The 16,114-nt window shown below is 41.1% G+C and overlaps 1 protein-coding gene across 4 annotated transcripts in view; it reads right to left on the bottom strand.

Annotated features, from left to right (window-relative positions):
* The window catches only part of RNF19A (ring finger protein 19A, RBR E3 ubiquitin protein ligase), a 91,191-nt gene that overhangs the window by 23,384 nt on the left and 51,693 nt on the right, over positions 1–16,114 (bottom strand). Inside the window, exon 1 of one of the 4 annotated variants that reach the window (XM_063451203.1) lies at positions 8,175–8,237. The exons of the other annotated variants lie outside the window; for them this stretch is intronic. The gene's annotated coding sequence lies outside the window, so the exon portion shown is untranslated. Of the gene's footprint in view, positions 1–8,174; positions 8,238–16,114 lie in introns of those variants that run through there. 4 annotated transcript variants of the gene reach the window in all.

Here is a 16,114-nt window from a genome sequence, read left to right as displayed (position 1 = left end):
TTCAAAAGCACAGATCATATTTAAGCGCATTAACAGAGATAATGTTAGTGTCGCAAGCAAAAAAATCTCGCTTAGGTTGGAGTATGCAGAACCATTGCCGTCTCCATGTCACATGGCGTTCCATTGTAAAACGTCACATGGCTTTCCATTGTAAAACGCCACATCGTAGTAGCAGAGGGGAACTCCAGTAAATTCAACATGGGAATAATTGGTGTGAAAAATACAAATGATTTTCATATATGTTCTATGTCTTTCGATTTAACAAGTAAAACGTCCCCAACTCCCCGCTCTACCACCTCTATTCTCCAACTAGCCGAGGAGACAGCTGGAAAGGTCACCTAAGGGTCAGCAGTCGGAAGTCATTAAACTGTTGAATATCTACAAGCATAACGGAGAACATTTACCAGAGTGCTGCAGAGTACCCTTTTCCAAAAAAATTTCTAGAGTGGATGAAAAATAAAATTCTGGCTGGCTTTTCAATATTTTTTACTTTTGCACCAGTCCTGTCACTTATTTTTTGCACCTTGCATTTATTAATAAATACATATTTACTGCACCGAAAAAAAAAAGTATTCTACGTCCTAGAGTTTTCTTTTACCTTCAAAGCAAAGAAGAAAACATGCAAAATATTCAGTGCAAAAGCCCAGGTGATCATAAGAACCCTATTGGTATGATTATATACCAATTCTTCTCTTTTGCACTTCCAGAAATGAAATAGGAAAAGTAGAGTGACAAAACACTCCTGTATGAGTTCCTACGTCTGTGCACAAGGCATGATGAGGGCCAAGGTAATTTGCATCATATGCCAAGGTAATTTGCATCATATGCCAAGGTAATTTGCATCATATGCCAGGCACCTTGCATATTATGTAATTCCAAGGAGGGAAAAAAATGATATATCAACCACACACTTTTAAACACACACGTATAAATGCATATATTGTACAACGCTACGGAATCTTATAGCGCTATATAAATAATAAAATAATATATTTAGACAGGGCTCAAAATTAATCTGCCGAGTGTGCCACAGACCGTACAGGATTGCCGTGGCAAGTAATTTGTAGGTCTGGCTAGTGTAGGACTTAATTTTTATATAGATTTTTATCTATACATCTATGGATATATAGACACACAGATGCAGACCATAGATATGTTTAAGCCATATGTCTGTAATTTATAGCTAACATTTAAACAATTGACTTGCTTTTCACATTTCCCCTGAAGGAAAATATCAAGGCTTTTATTCCTGTGACCCTTTCCTTTAACTTTCATGTACAAAGCAACATACACCAGCATCATGATTTCCATTTACCCAATATAGCAGACAGCCACAATGTACTGCCGCGTGTTATTTAAACAATATTAATACAAAGAGCATATATGGTGTAGGAAAAAGGCATGATGGTGCTATGTGGTTTGAGTGTACTAGATGAGAGGCCTTTGATCTTCATCTGAGCAGACTGAAGAGAAATGATTAAATATAAAAAGGAAAGTGTAAAAAAAGAAAAAAAAAGTAGATTGTACTAATGAGTGGAAATGGTTTAGGTAGCATAGAAACATAGAATGTGACGGCAGATAAGAACCATTCGTCCCATCTAGTCTGCCCAACATTTCGAAATACTTTTAATTAGTCCCTGGCCTTATCTGAAGTCTAGGATAGCCTTATGCCTATCACATACATGCTTAAACTCCCACGCTGTGTTAACCTCTACCACTTCAGCTGGAAGACTATTCCATGCATCCACTACCCTCTCAGTAAAGTAATACTTCTGAATATTATTTTTAAACCTTTGCCCCTCTAATTTAAGACTATGTCCTCTTGTTGTGGTAGTTTTTCTTCTTTTAAATATATAGTCTCCTCCTTTACTGTGTTGATTCCCTTTATGTATTTAAATGTTCCTATCATATCACCCCTGTCTCGTCTTTCCTCCAAGCTATACATGTTAAGATCCTTTAACCTTTCCTTGTAAAATTGTATACTGCAATCCATGAACCAGCTTAGTAGCCCTTCTCTGAACTCTCTCTTAAGTATCAATATCCTTCTGGAGATACGGTCTCCAGTACTGCGTACAATACTCCAAGTGAGGTCTCACCAGTGTTCTGTACAATGGCATGAGCACTTCCCTCTTTCTACTGCTAATACCTCTCCCTATACAACCAAGCATTCTGCTAGCATTTCCTGCTGCTCTATTACATTGCCTGCCTACCTTTAAGTCATCAGAAATAATCACCCCTAAATCCCTTTCCTCAGATGTTGAGGTTAGGACTCTCAAATATTCTGTACTCTGCCCTTGGGGTTTTACGTCCAAGATGCATTATCTTGCAGTTATCCACATTAAATGTCAGTTGCCACAACTCTGACCATTTTTCTAGTTTACCCAAATCATTTGCCATTTGGCTTATCCCTCCCGGAACATCAATCCTGTTACATATCTTAGTATGATCAGCAAAAAGACACACCTTACCATCAAGACCTTCTCCAAGTACAGATCCCTGAGGTAGCCACTGGTAACTAGACCTTGCTTCGAATATACTCCGTTAAAACACTTTTTCAGATGCATTTTTGGCAAACTGGACGCCTCTTAATGCATTATCAGCCCAAACTTTGTTTATTGTGCAGATATAATCTACTTAACTGCTTTAGAGTACAAAGAAACCAGTTCAAAGCTATGGGTACACGCACCACCACTAGTAATGCAATTAACAGCCCACAATGTCTTCACATAATTGGCTTTCAGATAAAACACCACACCAACAACATCCTATATGTATTTAAAATCATCAAACCTGGATTCTACTGCTGCAAGAAGCACAGCGTTTTAGCAGAAAAAAGAAATAAGAGCTGCAGGGAGTCACAGAAAATACATAAAATCTTAATTTCTAGCAAGCAATACACAATTATTTTGTCTTCAACCATGTCTGCAAGAGCATGCACAATTACACATAACACTGAGCATATGTAATTCAATGCCACACACTCACCAGCACCTGTGGACACATTTGAATTATGCAGAAATATTTGTTGGGAGCAGCCATTTACCTTTCAACGGTCACTCTAAGTACCAATACCACTTGATTTTTAGAGGAAACCGGCGATTTTTACATTTGTCTAAAAAAATCATCCCATTGAAAGCTAGTAGGGGTACTTCCAACTTAAAGGGACACTAGTCGCATGAACAACTACAGCTTATTGTAGCTGTTCTGGTGTCTGCAGGCTTTTTCATTTACATTGCTGCCTAGGGACACCTCCCGTGGCAGTCACTCAGATGGCTACTAAAGGTGATTCCTAGGTCAGTGCTGCACAACTTGCAGCACTGACGTTTAGCATCTCCACACTCTGAATGGAGGCACTAAACCTTCAGGGAAACTATAGTTCCAGGAAAACAAACTTGTTATCCTGGCACTATAGCTTTCCCCTCCATATAAGATATATTTATTGTTATTGTAAGAGGGTTCCTTTGTGTATGTTGGCAATAAAGTTGTCCTGCCCCATATCTCACCATGAAACATACGACATATTAAACTGCATTAGCGACAAAATTATTTCCTCTTAGAAAAAACAATTTACTGGAAATCCAAGGTGGTGTTGTACGATAAGGATCACCGTACTGTCAGTAACTTGTTTAGCTAAATATGCAAACTGTGAAACTAATTAAAAATAAATATTTGTGCGTGTGTGTCATATATATATCTTTACACAAGAGGAAAAAACAAAAACATTAACAGTTTTCTAAAGAAAGTTATCTGAATTTTAATTTTTAATCTTTGTATCATAGTTTTATGGTAACACTGAAGAACACTGGAAGTTTTATGGTAACACTGGAGGACAAATCTAAGAATTTGGGGGAATATTTCCACTCGAGACAAAAAGTACTTATTGCATTTCTCTGGAGATAAGTAGAGAAGTGATTTGGCAGCTGCTAAAGCATCATTACCCAACACAATCACATAAGGTCTTTTATTTCATGTTTTTTTTTTACAAGTAGCCCTAATAGATTTTAATGAGATTAGCTCCTTGAATAGGTTCTGCAGACTCTGAGAATGCAAATAATGGTATGACAGTGCCCTAATATGAATGATTTCCAACTAGAACATTACCATCTAAAGGAGTTACTAATGTAACCCATGGCTGTTTTTGCACATACATGCAACTGGCTGAGGTCTTAATTTCTGACCCTGTCAAAGGCACTAGCAATAGATACATATTGATAAAAATGCACATCTGACAGCCCAAATAAATTGACTGCATTTCCAAGCAATTAAAGCATTGTAAGTCATTTAGCACTTTCACGTGGGTGGCTGACTACAGACATACTGTATATAGTTTATACAGGCCTTTAGCTAGCATTCACTTGTACCAATCACTGTACACCCACTCTTAGGAATAAGAGAAGGCACATTTCAACATTAGCTATTCTACACCCTAATAAACTGCACTGGAACCGGACAACATCATGGAAATAAAACTCAAAATTTGTGACGCACACCTAACTAAAGACTAGCGAGGTGTCTCTCTCATGCATGTGTTTTAGAATATATCCTGCATTGGGCAGAGCTGGAGTGGAACCTTTCTCTGGGGTCAAGTATGGCTGCTGAAATTCAAACTCTTCTTCTTCCGCACCATTTAGTGATGCCGGAGTGATGTCATATTGCGGCACCTGGCATCGCAGCAGGGCGCGCGAGGGAGCAGAACAATAAGAGCTAGGAGATTTCAGCCCCCTCGCTGTCTGGCTCTACCACCCCTCCATGGTGACCTGTGATTTGTCAAACCCTGTACTGATCCCTAGCTAGAAGGCTCCAAACAACTATAGCCTCTGCTACATTTCTTCACTGATTCATAAGTACACTCCTTCCAGGTCTCTCCACTCTGACTGTGACCTTCTCCTGTCCACTACTCTTACTCCAACTGCTAACTCACTCTTACAAACTTCTTGAAGGTGGCTTTGTTCCTTTCGAACAGCCTACCTCCCCCCATAAGACTCTCCCCGAGTCTTCAAACACCCCTCAAAACTCATCTCTTCAGAAAAGCATATGGCCGCTCAGAGTAACTTTGGTTTCACAAACCTGTCTCATGTTTTCTTTTAAAGGGCCACACTCCACTCTCACCTAGTTCTGGTACTTTTACACTTTGTTGCGATCCCCCACTCCGCTTTTTTAAACCCACCTTCACTAGACAGTAAGCTCCTTTTGTAATGGCCTCATTTGTCAAATTTCCCTGTTATAAGACTGTAAAATGCTGTGGAATAAGTTGGCGCTATATATAAATGCCAATAATACTTGGGTGGCAAATGGGTTACTTTGAGTCTAGACACATGGAGATACTTTGTACGCATTTCATCTGCTGTTATCTTTTTGTCCCACAGTACTTTACATTGTGGGCTGTAAAACCACATGTCTGTTACTTGTGATCAAAACATACTGAGTAGGAGACTTCACACAACTGCAACATTTATACATCAAGATCCCCAGCTGAGTTAAAGCATAACTCCCACAAGCCCCTTTAGGTACTTCTAAAAGTTATTTTAATAAAATATATATTTTAAAAATATTTTGTAGTTCTGATAAGTTTGGAGATCCCCACACTTTCTGCCCTAAGTTACAGTTTCAGTTCTTCACAACACTCAAAGACAGACTTTTCTGTTATACTGTAACTACTATACATTTGGATGAGATGACCCACTGTGGCACCAACTACAAACTCCCATTATGCTCACCCAGTCTTCATGGAACCTTAGTACACAAAACAACTGGGTGCCTATGTTAGAAATCACAAATTAAGTGTGGTCTAAGCACCATAAACACTACAGCCTTCTGTAAAGGTTATGGAGCTAGGAGGTCGAGGGCACTGCCCCCATCTTCCCCCCTCCCCAGTTGGCTAAGCACTGTCCAGGATCTCTCCGGACTGGTATTGCAGTAGTTCCGCTACACAACATTTAGGGTCTAACTTTTTGGCCAGTCAATTAAAGCAGAAGGTAAAGATAGCATCTTTATAAGAAATTTAGAAAATATCAACAAAATTCCAACACAAGCAACAGTTCATGTCAGGGACATTTAAACCACAGCTGAAAAACAAGTACACAGCAGATATTTTTCCAACCAGCAACGTACTCGCTAATATTTTGTAAACACCCATTAAAATTCATAGAAATAAAACGAAGGAAACACTTTGTGAGAGGAGTCACTGTTTGAAATAACCCTAGGGTATTTTTGCCAATTTATTCAGTCAAGGAAAGGAATACCTTACTTGAATTTATTATCAACAATATAGGCTGACATGAAGAAAATGGAACGCAATGGTTTGTGAACACTTATTGAATATTCGACTAAAATATGTCTATTTGATTTTCTCGATTAATTTGTCTTTGTGCTTCAGCTGCAACTTGGAAAGATTTGTATTTTATTTTTTTTTAATTGCAGCTCCTATTTATATTATGTGACGAACGCCAAATACAATCAAGTGGAGGAGAATCTTGTGATGCTGATTGCAACTCCTATGGCATAACAAGTGTGTGAATCAGGCAGGTTTAGCTTTGCAGACCGCAGTTCATAATATGACAAGTGCAGGAAGCAGGCAGACACGGCTTACTTTGTCGCTGACTGCAGCTCAGACCTCAGCTCAAAAACGAGTAGGATGCAGCTCCACTCTATGTATCATTGCGATGCCATGTTGCAGACAGCAGCTCCAGTGAGCTCAATTATGTGCACAAAGATCTGAACAAATGTGATGTTATATGGTGATCAGAAACATCAAACAGCTTACTTGGTTCAAACAGAAACACTTCTCAAATCATTAAATATTCTTAAAAAGTTCAAAACCATGGGGGAAAAATGCCAAAAACGTGGAAAATTTCTGCACATGTTTTCATAAATTAATGATCAAAACGTAAAAAGAGTTCTAAACAAAACCGTAACTTATTTGCAGACAATATAAAATTGACAGACTCCTTGAAAAAAAAAGGAGTTGAGAAAAGAAGCCTGCTATATATTATTGCAGACTATGTAACAAGGCCCAAACAATAGTATAAATCCAAGGTGCAAGAATATAGCCAACGTATTCAAAATATTGAAACTTTATTGTTTTCACAGGAAATAACAGGGCAGCTCCAGAAAGATGTAAACAGGTCCCATTGGAGGAAGCACCGATTCTCCCCCCCCCCTTTTTTTTTTTCTCCTTTTAATGGATAGTTGCACTTTATTTTTCCTGGTTCCTGAGTCAACTCCCAATTATAGCCTCTGGAAGAGGAAGACACTTTGCTCTAAGCACTAAAAACTAAATGCAGATTTTGTTCGGTCAGGTAGGGGAAAAAAAAAAAAGCTCTAACTAATTTCCTCCAATTAGCAAGTCCATATACTTGTCAGACAGCCAACAGAGACAAGGAAGTTTAACAGAAAATTAGGTTTTACCTACAAATGTACTTGAAAAGGGGAAAAAGAAATTATAAATCAGCAGATTAGTGAGTATTATCCACGTAGATCAATCCAACAATGATACACATTAATGACAAGTCTAACATGTGTATTTAAAAGCTGTAATATCAAATTGTCTTCTACTGACTTTAACAATTGTATATGCTTGCTAACCAATACATAGGATTATTCAGTACACAATAAAATACTTTGGATGAATTCAATTACAAAAATGGAAAGTTTAGGCCATGTTGGTCAAGTTCTTAAGATAACCGAATCACACGGTCTAAATGTATTGGTTTGGATTTGTAATTACAATTGCCTGTTTGGTGAATAAACCCTGAGAATGTACAGCTACAAACAGGTTATTAGGGTGTTAAATGTATCTGATATTTATAGGTTACAGAAAGTCTACAGGGGGAGGTTTTCTTTAAAAAACAAAAAACAAGATGACCATCCAGCCGTTTACGAACAGGATATGAAACCAAATATTTAATGGTTGCCTACAGTACACAACTTTGAGCCAGCAAATTAAATTAACATGTAACAAAGAGAGCCAAAAACACACATTTCTTTAGAAGCATTGTCCTACCCACTAGCAATACAAAACGGATACAGCCACAGTCAAAGGGTTAATAATGTGACGAAAGTCATTGACTTTGCGACCAGTGCAATACAATAATCACCTTCACTCTGTACAGAAACACATGGAACGGCAATCAGCCATAAAAACAACGTAAAGGAAAAATGAAAGCATTCCTTACTCTGAGATCCGAGAAGTCTGAGTGCCAGTAAAATGTTCTAACGCTCTTCACATTTGGGGAAACCTCCTTCCCCTCCTCTCTGATCTTGCTCGACTGGCTGCAGTGTTAGTGCACTGCCCATAAACTCACATCATACAGGAAATGAAGTCGAACCTTAAGATTACAGCATACAATAAAGGCCAGACAGTGGCATTTCAAGGAACTCACAGGATTTGCTTGCAGCCACAAACAGACACTGGGAAATGTAATTTACCTTGTGAGACACATTGCAAACATACGCCACTCACAGTACAGTTCCATAGAATAAAAAGGACGAAAAAAAGAAAAGATATCACATATGACTATCACAAATAAAACATGTATTCGCGATTTTTTTTCTCTGTGTCTTTTCCCAGAAACACATATTAAAAGAATTACTGCCTTGCAGCTTCTGCACTGAGGAAGATCAAACACTGAATTTGTAAGATACTCCATTTTTTATTCTTTTTGTATAAAGCCAACAATCTGCTGCATTGTACAGTGGTTATGGACATAAAACTACACAGATTAGGAGCAGCACTCTGCTAAGAAAGTAAACTTTTACTCGAGCAAGGGAATGACCAACGGAATGGTTCAGATTTTAAAAATAGTCAATTATTAACATTAATGGAAACAAGAATTCTATGAAATAAAAGGATTGCTTGCTAGGATAGGTAGGGGTTGTTCATTTTACAGAGTTTTTTTTTTTTTTTTAAATATGCTTTTTTTTTTTATTTCCTAGATTTAATACAGGTTTTCTGAGGTCTGAAAAATAAAAATAATGAAATGTAGAACTCTGCCCTGCTGTGTTTACCTCTATTGGAAATGAGAGCTTCCATCTTGACTCCCTGTTAATCAGTTATAAACTCAGTCCTTTTCTAGTATGGCATTAGGTCACTGAATGCTTTATATTGCCACTACTTTACATATTTATATAAACAGGATGCAATCAATAAAAACGCTCACTGAAAAGTATACACTTTTGCATTAATTGTGCCTTTTTGAGAGGCAGAGCCTGACAATATTCTCGACCATAAAAAAAAAAAAAGGGAAAAAAAAAAAAAAAAAGGAAAATAAAAAAAAAAAAAGAAGAGGGGTTGTACTCCTCCAAAGAAAAACAGGATGCTTACCTGAGCCACGGCCAGTACATGACTTACATGAAGTACCGGTATGTTATAATAAAAAATAAAAGGCTTTAGGCACTCACTATGTAAAACGTTAAGCAGTTTTCACCATAAAACACTGCACATACCGAGTTTAATCCCCTATCTGCCACAAGGTGTAACTCCACCTCCAGCAGAGTCATTGGGGCGTCACTAGCCAGCCCAGAACAAAACCTCCAGGCTGCCTAAATTATATTATGTGCATTATTTTAATTATTATTTTTTGCACGGTGCACCGTTCATTGGCTGAAAGAGGAGAGGAGACTTGGAGCCCGGCAAAGTAAGAGGGCAAACCATTCCTAATCGTCCCAGGCAATAGAACCACTACAGCAGGCTCTAATCGTTATTAATCTTTAAAAATCAAAAAAGCTTTTCAGTAAGAAATCCATGGTCTTTGATCCTTCTTTAGTGCTTGCAAGATCATGCAGGAAGTGATTAAGGTCACCCAAAGATGTCTATAGGAAATTTGGTTGGTGAGCGCGCGTATGGGCGTCGCAGAGGTTAAACAAGCTCACTCAAGTGAATGGAAAAAGTGCCAAAGAAATAATACAGTAAAATAGTGCTCACCTATTGTGAAAAGGCTATATACATAGCAGACCCTACGAATGGAAGGTGGGAGCAACAACAGGACTGTTCATTGCATCACTGTACTTTTGGCCTGGCATATCATATGATAAAAATCAGATATTAAAGCTGGAGGTCACCTTGCCATGTTAATCATTACATGGTGCAAAAACAAGGCATGCCATAATTGTTTTGGAAGTGCCTGTAGATATAGATCAGTTATGTACCTTAAACACAAAAGAACACGCTTTTCTATTGCCCTTCAGTATTAGACCCACGTGTAACCTAGCAGGAATTGTTTTGAAATAATACAAACGTTGAAAACCAAAACTATATTGAATGGAGAAGTCACAGCTGTGACAGCAGTGTCAAAATTCCAGTAATCCTTTCAAGGAAAGGAAGTTCATTGGTCTAAGTAAACTAATTGTAAAAGTTACACGGTGCAAATGCAGAAGTTTAAAAAAAATCCAAGGAGGTAGTAAAATATTAAAGGAACATTATAGTCACCAGAACAACTACAGCTTATTGTATTTGTTCTAATGAGTAGAATCATTCACTTCGGGCTTTTTGCAGTAAACACTGTGTTTTCAGAGAAAATGCAGTGTTTGCATTACAGCCCAGTGGTGACTTCACTGGCCACTCTTCAGATGACTACTAGAGGTGCTTCCTGAGGCAGTTGCACACTGTGAGTTCTGCCATTCAGTATCTCCACCCTATACATGCAGACATTGAACTTGAGGATATGCTGATTGGCCAGGACTGTGTTTGACTTGTGCTGGCTCTGCTTCCTTGTCAGTCTCAGCCAATCCTACAGGGAAGCATTGTGATTGGCTCAGATCACCAGCAGACATAGGCAGTAGCTGCAGACTTAAATACAAGTAAGATTTTACTATATTTAGGGAGGCATAATACATGTTTGTGGTCCTGACCCTGTAGTGGTCCTGACCCTATACATGGGATCATATCATCATCAGGATTAAAGGGAGCCGTATCACATTTACTGGTATTTAGACTAAACTTAGCAAGGTTCACTACTCAAAGTAATGCTACATTAGGCCTTAGTGCAAACAGTTTACTTATAATGATTTCACGGATTTGCATTTAAAGGGACCCTATATGCATCAGAAAAACTTTAGTTTAATGAAGCCGTTTTGGTGTATAGATCATGTTTCTGCAGTCTCACAGCTCATATGTCTGCCACTTAGGAGTTAAATCACGTGCAACCCTAGTTACACATCCCTGTATGTAACTTACACAGCCTTCCTAAACACTTCCTGTAAAGAGTCATATTATGTTTACACTTCCTTTATTGTAAATTCTGTTTAGGATTTACCATCTCCTGCTCTGTTAATAGCTTGCTAGGCCCTGCAGGAGCCTCTTGTATGTGACTAAAGTTCAGTTTACAGAGCAGGAGATAAAAACATTAAATTACATCAGATTGAAAATGCAACCATTTTGTTTATCAGCAGACTGTGAAAGTCACAGCCAGGGGCGTGTGGCTAGGGCTGCATATATATAAAAATAAAGTGATTCAACTCCTAAATGGGAGAGAATTGAGCAGTGAAACTTCAGGGGCATGATCAATACACCAAAACAGCTTCATAAAGCTAAAGTTGTTTTGGTGACTATAGTGTCCCTTTAAGGAGAGAAAACACATAGGAAGATTTTTTTTTAATAGTAAACAGTGAACGGTAGGCTACAATAGAAGACTTCAGCTCAGCTATATACATGCCTTTTTAGCTTTAGATCAGAAATTCCTTTTTCAATTCAAGTCACTGTTTCGGAGAAAGCGAATCAAAATGAAAAAATGTTCTTTACGAGAAACCAATTTTGTATGCTGTGCACAAGCAGTTGTTTTCACTTTATTTTACTTCAGTTTCACTTTGTGCATTATGACCCCCGTGGCATCCAGCAGAAATTACATTGGTGTTTAATGAAAAAATATTAATCTTGGAAGATGAAGATCAACGAAGGGCTCAACATTTTCCAGAATCCAGAGACAAACAGCTCTTAGAATTTCACATTAAATATTCAGGAGCTCATGGAAATATTTATATGGGTGTATCTTGGCTCCAAATAAATTGTGAAGTTGATTATATTTTTTTTTATTTGTAGAGACATTCATAAAACAGTCCAACATAAAGCCAGGAGTAACAAACAGTTTTACTTTAGTTTTAAGTTTTCCTGGGACATTGCCAAACCCTCCATTAACATCTTTAAAGGGACTCTATAGTCACCATATAAAAGCAAGAAAGACAGGTCCCCCAGCCTTCCTTCTTGCTTTTATATGAACTTTCATTCATTAAAAAAAAAAAAATCGGTGTTTTTATATTAAAAACTTACCTCCGTTCCAGCGCCGAGCTCCCCGCTAGGCCGCGCCCCCTTTTTCGTCAAAATGACGAAATCGCGGGGCCCAATGGGACGGCTTCGCGCTGGACCAATCGCGTTCTTCATAGAGCGGCATTGAATGCCGCCCTATGAAGAACCTGAGCGCTTTACCGCGCATGTGCGCGGAATGCGCGTTCGCGAGCTGAGCTGTCTGACTGACAGCTCAGCTCGCTTTCTAAAATTATCAATAATAATTTAGGGCCCCCACCCGCCCTGTGTGGCGGGTGGGGGCCCTAAAATTATCAATGAGGGGGGGGACCTACTGTCCCCCCCCGGCCCCCACCCCTGAGCGGCGGGTGGGGGCCCTACAATTATCAATAAGGGGGGGACCTACTGTCCCCCCCCCCCCCGGCCCCCACCCCTGAGCGGCGGGTGGGGGCCCTAAAATGATCAATAAGGGGGGGGACCTACTGTCCCCCCCCCCGGCCCCCACCCCTGAGCGGCGGGTGGGGGCCCTAAAATGATCAATAAGGGGGGGACCTACTGTCCCCCCCCCCCCGGCCCCCACCCCTGAGCGGCGGGTGGGGGCCCTAAAATTATCAATAAGGGGGGGGACCTATTGTCCCCCCCCCGGCCCCCACCCCTGAGCGGTGGGTGGGGGCCCTAAATACAAAGGGGGGGGACCCTAGTTAACCCTCCCCCCCCAAAAAAAAAATATCTCCCTACCTACCCCCCTCACCCTAAAAATAATGAGGGGGGACCATTAACTAAAAACCTGTAAAAAAAATGAGATAAAATCAACTTACCATTCGATGTTTTCTTTCTTCTAAAATCTTCTTTCTTCAGCCCCAAAAAAGGCCAAATAAAAATCCATAATAACCGACGCAATTAAAAAAAAAAAAACGAGCGCAAAAAAAAATAATCCATCTTCACCCATGGAGGGCTCCGCGCAGACTGAGCTCCGCAGGGCGGGGGAAGGCTTATAAAGCCTTGCCCCGCCCTGCAATTAGGCTAAGAACACTCTGATTGGTGGGTTTAAGCCAATCAGAGTGCTCTTTGTCATTTTACAAGCGTGGGAAAGTTCTTTGGAATTTTCCCACGCTTGTAAAATGACACAGAGCACTGTGATTGGATGGATTTCAAGCCATCCAATCACAGTGCTCTGTGTCATTTTACAAGCGTGGGAAAGTTCTTTGGAATTTTCCCACGCTTGTAAAATGACAAAGAGCACTGTGATTGGATGGATTTCAAGCCATCCAATCACAGTGCTCTGTGTCATTTTACAAGCGTGGGAAAGTTCTTTGGAATTTTCCCACGCTTGTAAAATGACAAAGAGCACTGTGATTGGATGGATTTCAAGCCATCCAATCACAGTGCTCTTTGTCATTTTACAAGCGTGGGAAAGTTCTTTGGAATTTTCCCACGCTTGTAAAATGACACAGAGCAATGTGATTGGATGGCTTGAAATCCATCCAATCACAGTGCTCTGTGTCATTTTACAAGCGTGGGAAAATTCCAAAGAACTTTCCCACGCTTGTAAAATGACAAAGAGCACTGTGATTGGATGGATTTCAAGCCATCCAATCACATTGCTCTGTGTCATTTTACAAGCGTGGGAAAATTCCAAAGAACTTTCCCACGCTTGTAAAATGACAAAGAGCACTCTGATTGGCTTAAACCCACCAATCAGAGTGTTCTTAGCCTAATTGCAGGGCGGGGCAAGGCTTTATAAGCCTTCCCCCGCCCTGCGGAGCTCAGTCTGCGCGGAGCCCTCCATGGGTGAAGATGGATTTTTTTTTTGCGCTCGGGTTTTTTTTTTTTTTTTTTTATTGCGTCGGTTATTATGGATTTTTATTTGGCCTTTTTTGGGGCTGAAGAAAGAAGATTTTAGAAGAAAGAAAACATCGAATGGTAAGTTGTTTTTATCTTATTTTTTTTTTCTTTACAGGTTTTTAGTTAAAGGGTCCCCCCTCATTATTTTTAGGGTGAGGGGGGTAGGTAGGGAGATAAGTTTTTTTTTTTTGGGGGGGGGGGGGGGGGAGAGGGTTAACTAGGGTCCCCACCCCCTTTGTATTTAGGGCCCCCACCCACCGCTCAGGGGTGGGGGCCGGGGGGGGACAATAGGTCCCCCCCTATTGATAATTTTAGGGCCCCCACCCACCGCTCAGGGGTGGGGGCCGGGGGGGGGCAGTAGGTCCCCCCCTTATTGTGAATTTTAGGGCCCCCACCCGCCGCACAGGGGTGGGGGCCGGGGGGGACAGTAGGTCCCCCCCCTATTGTGAATTTTAGGGCCCCCACCCACCGCTCAGGGGTGGGGGCCGGGGGGGGGCAGTAGGTCCCCCCCCTTATTGTGAATTTTAGGGCCCCCACCCGCCGCACAGGGGTGGGGGCCGGGGGGGACAGTAGGTCCCCCCCTATTGTGAATTTTAGGGCCCCCACCCACCGCTCAGGGGTGGGGGCCGGGGAGGGGGGCAGTAGGCCCCCCCCCGTTATTGTGAATTTTAGGGCCCCCACCCGCCGCACAGGGGTGGGGGCCGGATGTCCCCCCCTTATTTTTTATTTTAAGGCCCCCACCCACCGCACAGGGGTGGGGGCCGGGGGGGGACAATAGGTCCCCCCTTATTGATAATTTTAGTGCCCCCACCCGCCGCACAGGGGTGGGGGCCGGGGGGGCAGTATGTGCCACCCTTATTTTTAGGGCCCCCACTCACCGCTCAGGGGTGGGGGCCGGGGGGGGGGGGGGGAGGAGAGTAGGTCCGTCCCCCCCCCCCCCCTTCAACCACTATTGTGGCCAGACAGCATCCCTGTGGGTTCGGGCTTCAGCTGTCAGCTGAAGCCACGCCCACAGCAGTGCTGACAGGCTGTCAGCACACAAAGCGCGTTCACAGTGCTTTGTGTGCTGATAGCCCGTCTGATGCATTCACCCAGAATGCATCGGACGAGAGGCCTTTTTAGGGCCTCTGAACTCGGAAGTCCCTCTGGTGGCCGTCTGATTGACTGCAACAAGAGGTGTTCCAAGCTTCCAATGTAAACACTGCATTTTCTCAGAAAATACAGTGCTTACAAGAAAAAGGCTCCGGGTAGCTGTAGCACTCACCTAAACAACCTCATTAAGCTGAAGTTGTTCAGGTGACTATAGTGTCCCTTTAATTAATCAAATGGGTCCAAACAGTGGTTTTTAAAGTCTTGTCCTGGTAAAAAAAAAAGTGTTCTAGGCAGATCATATCTTGTTCAAGGAGGGTCTTTATTAATCTCTTTATGCCCTGTGTATCTTTCGAATTTCAATGGCATTCCAATGCAGTCAACGGTATTATATAAATATTGTATCACTATGAATGATTTTAGCTAACTGGAGGGTTAGGGCTGTGCCAAAAAACATTAGAACAATGACTGTTAACTTTACAACACAGTTGTTTGTGAGTTGAATATACAAATATGATCAGACAGAGAAAATGCTTGCTAAGACGCACGGGAAATTTAGTTCACAAACTTACAAGTTGTCACTGTTCTCCATACTGGGCAAGTTAAAATAAGGCCGAACCCACTGACATATGACAAACACTGCATCGTACAAGGAAGGAGGAAGGAGACATCCATCAAAAGAATAATGTTCCTAAATAGGCACATTCTGTACAAAATGTATAACCTTTTCTTGAACAGCTACTACATTTAAAGTGTACGTATCAAGCAAACGTTGAAGTGTACATAGTGCCAACGGTGTGCCTGATGCGCTTGGCCTATCATTGCTTTATCTCTGCTAAACAGTGAGTAAACCATTTAAACACTGATTTAGGAACAGACACTTACAGACTCCAGGCACCATGACCACTTCAGTCAGTTGACGTGTACATAGTGCCAATGGTGTGC

This window comes from Pelobates fuscus, chromosome 4 (assembly GCF_036172605.1).
Source record: "Pelobates fuscus isolate aPelFus1 chromosome 4, aPelFus1.pri, whole genome shotgun sequence".
Classification (NCBI taxonomy): Eukaryota; Metazoa; Chordata; class Amphibia; order Anura; family Pelobatidae; genus Pelobates; species Pelobates fuscus.
Note: the sequence above shows the minus strand (reverse complement) of the source record. Positions and strands in the feature narration are given on the sequence as shown.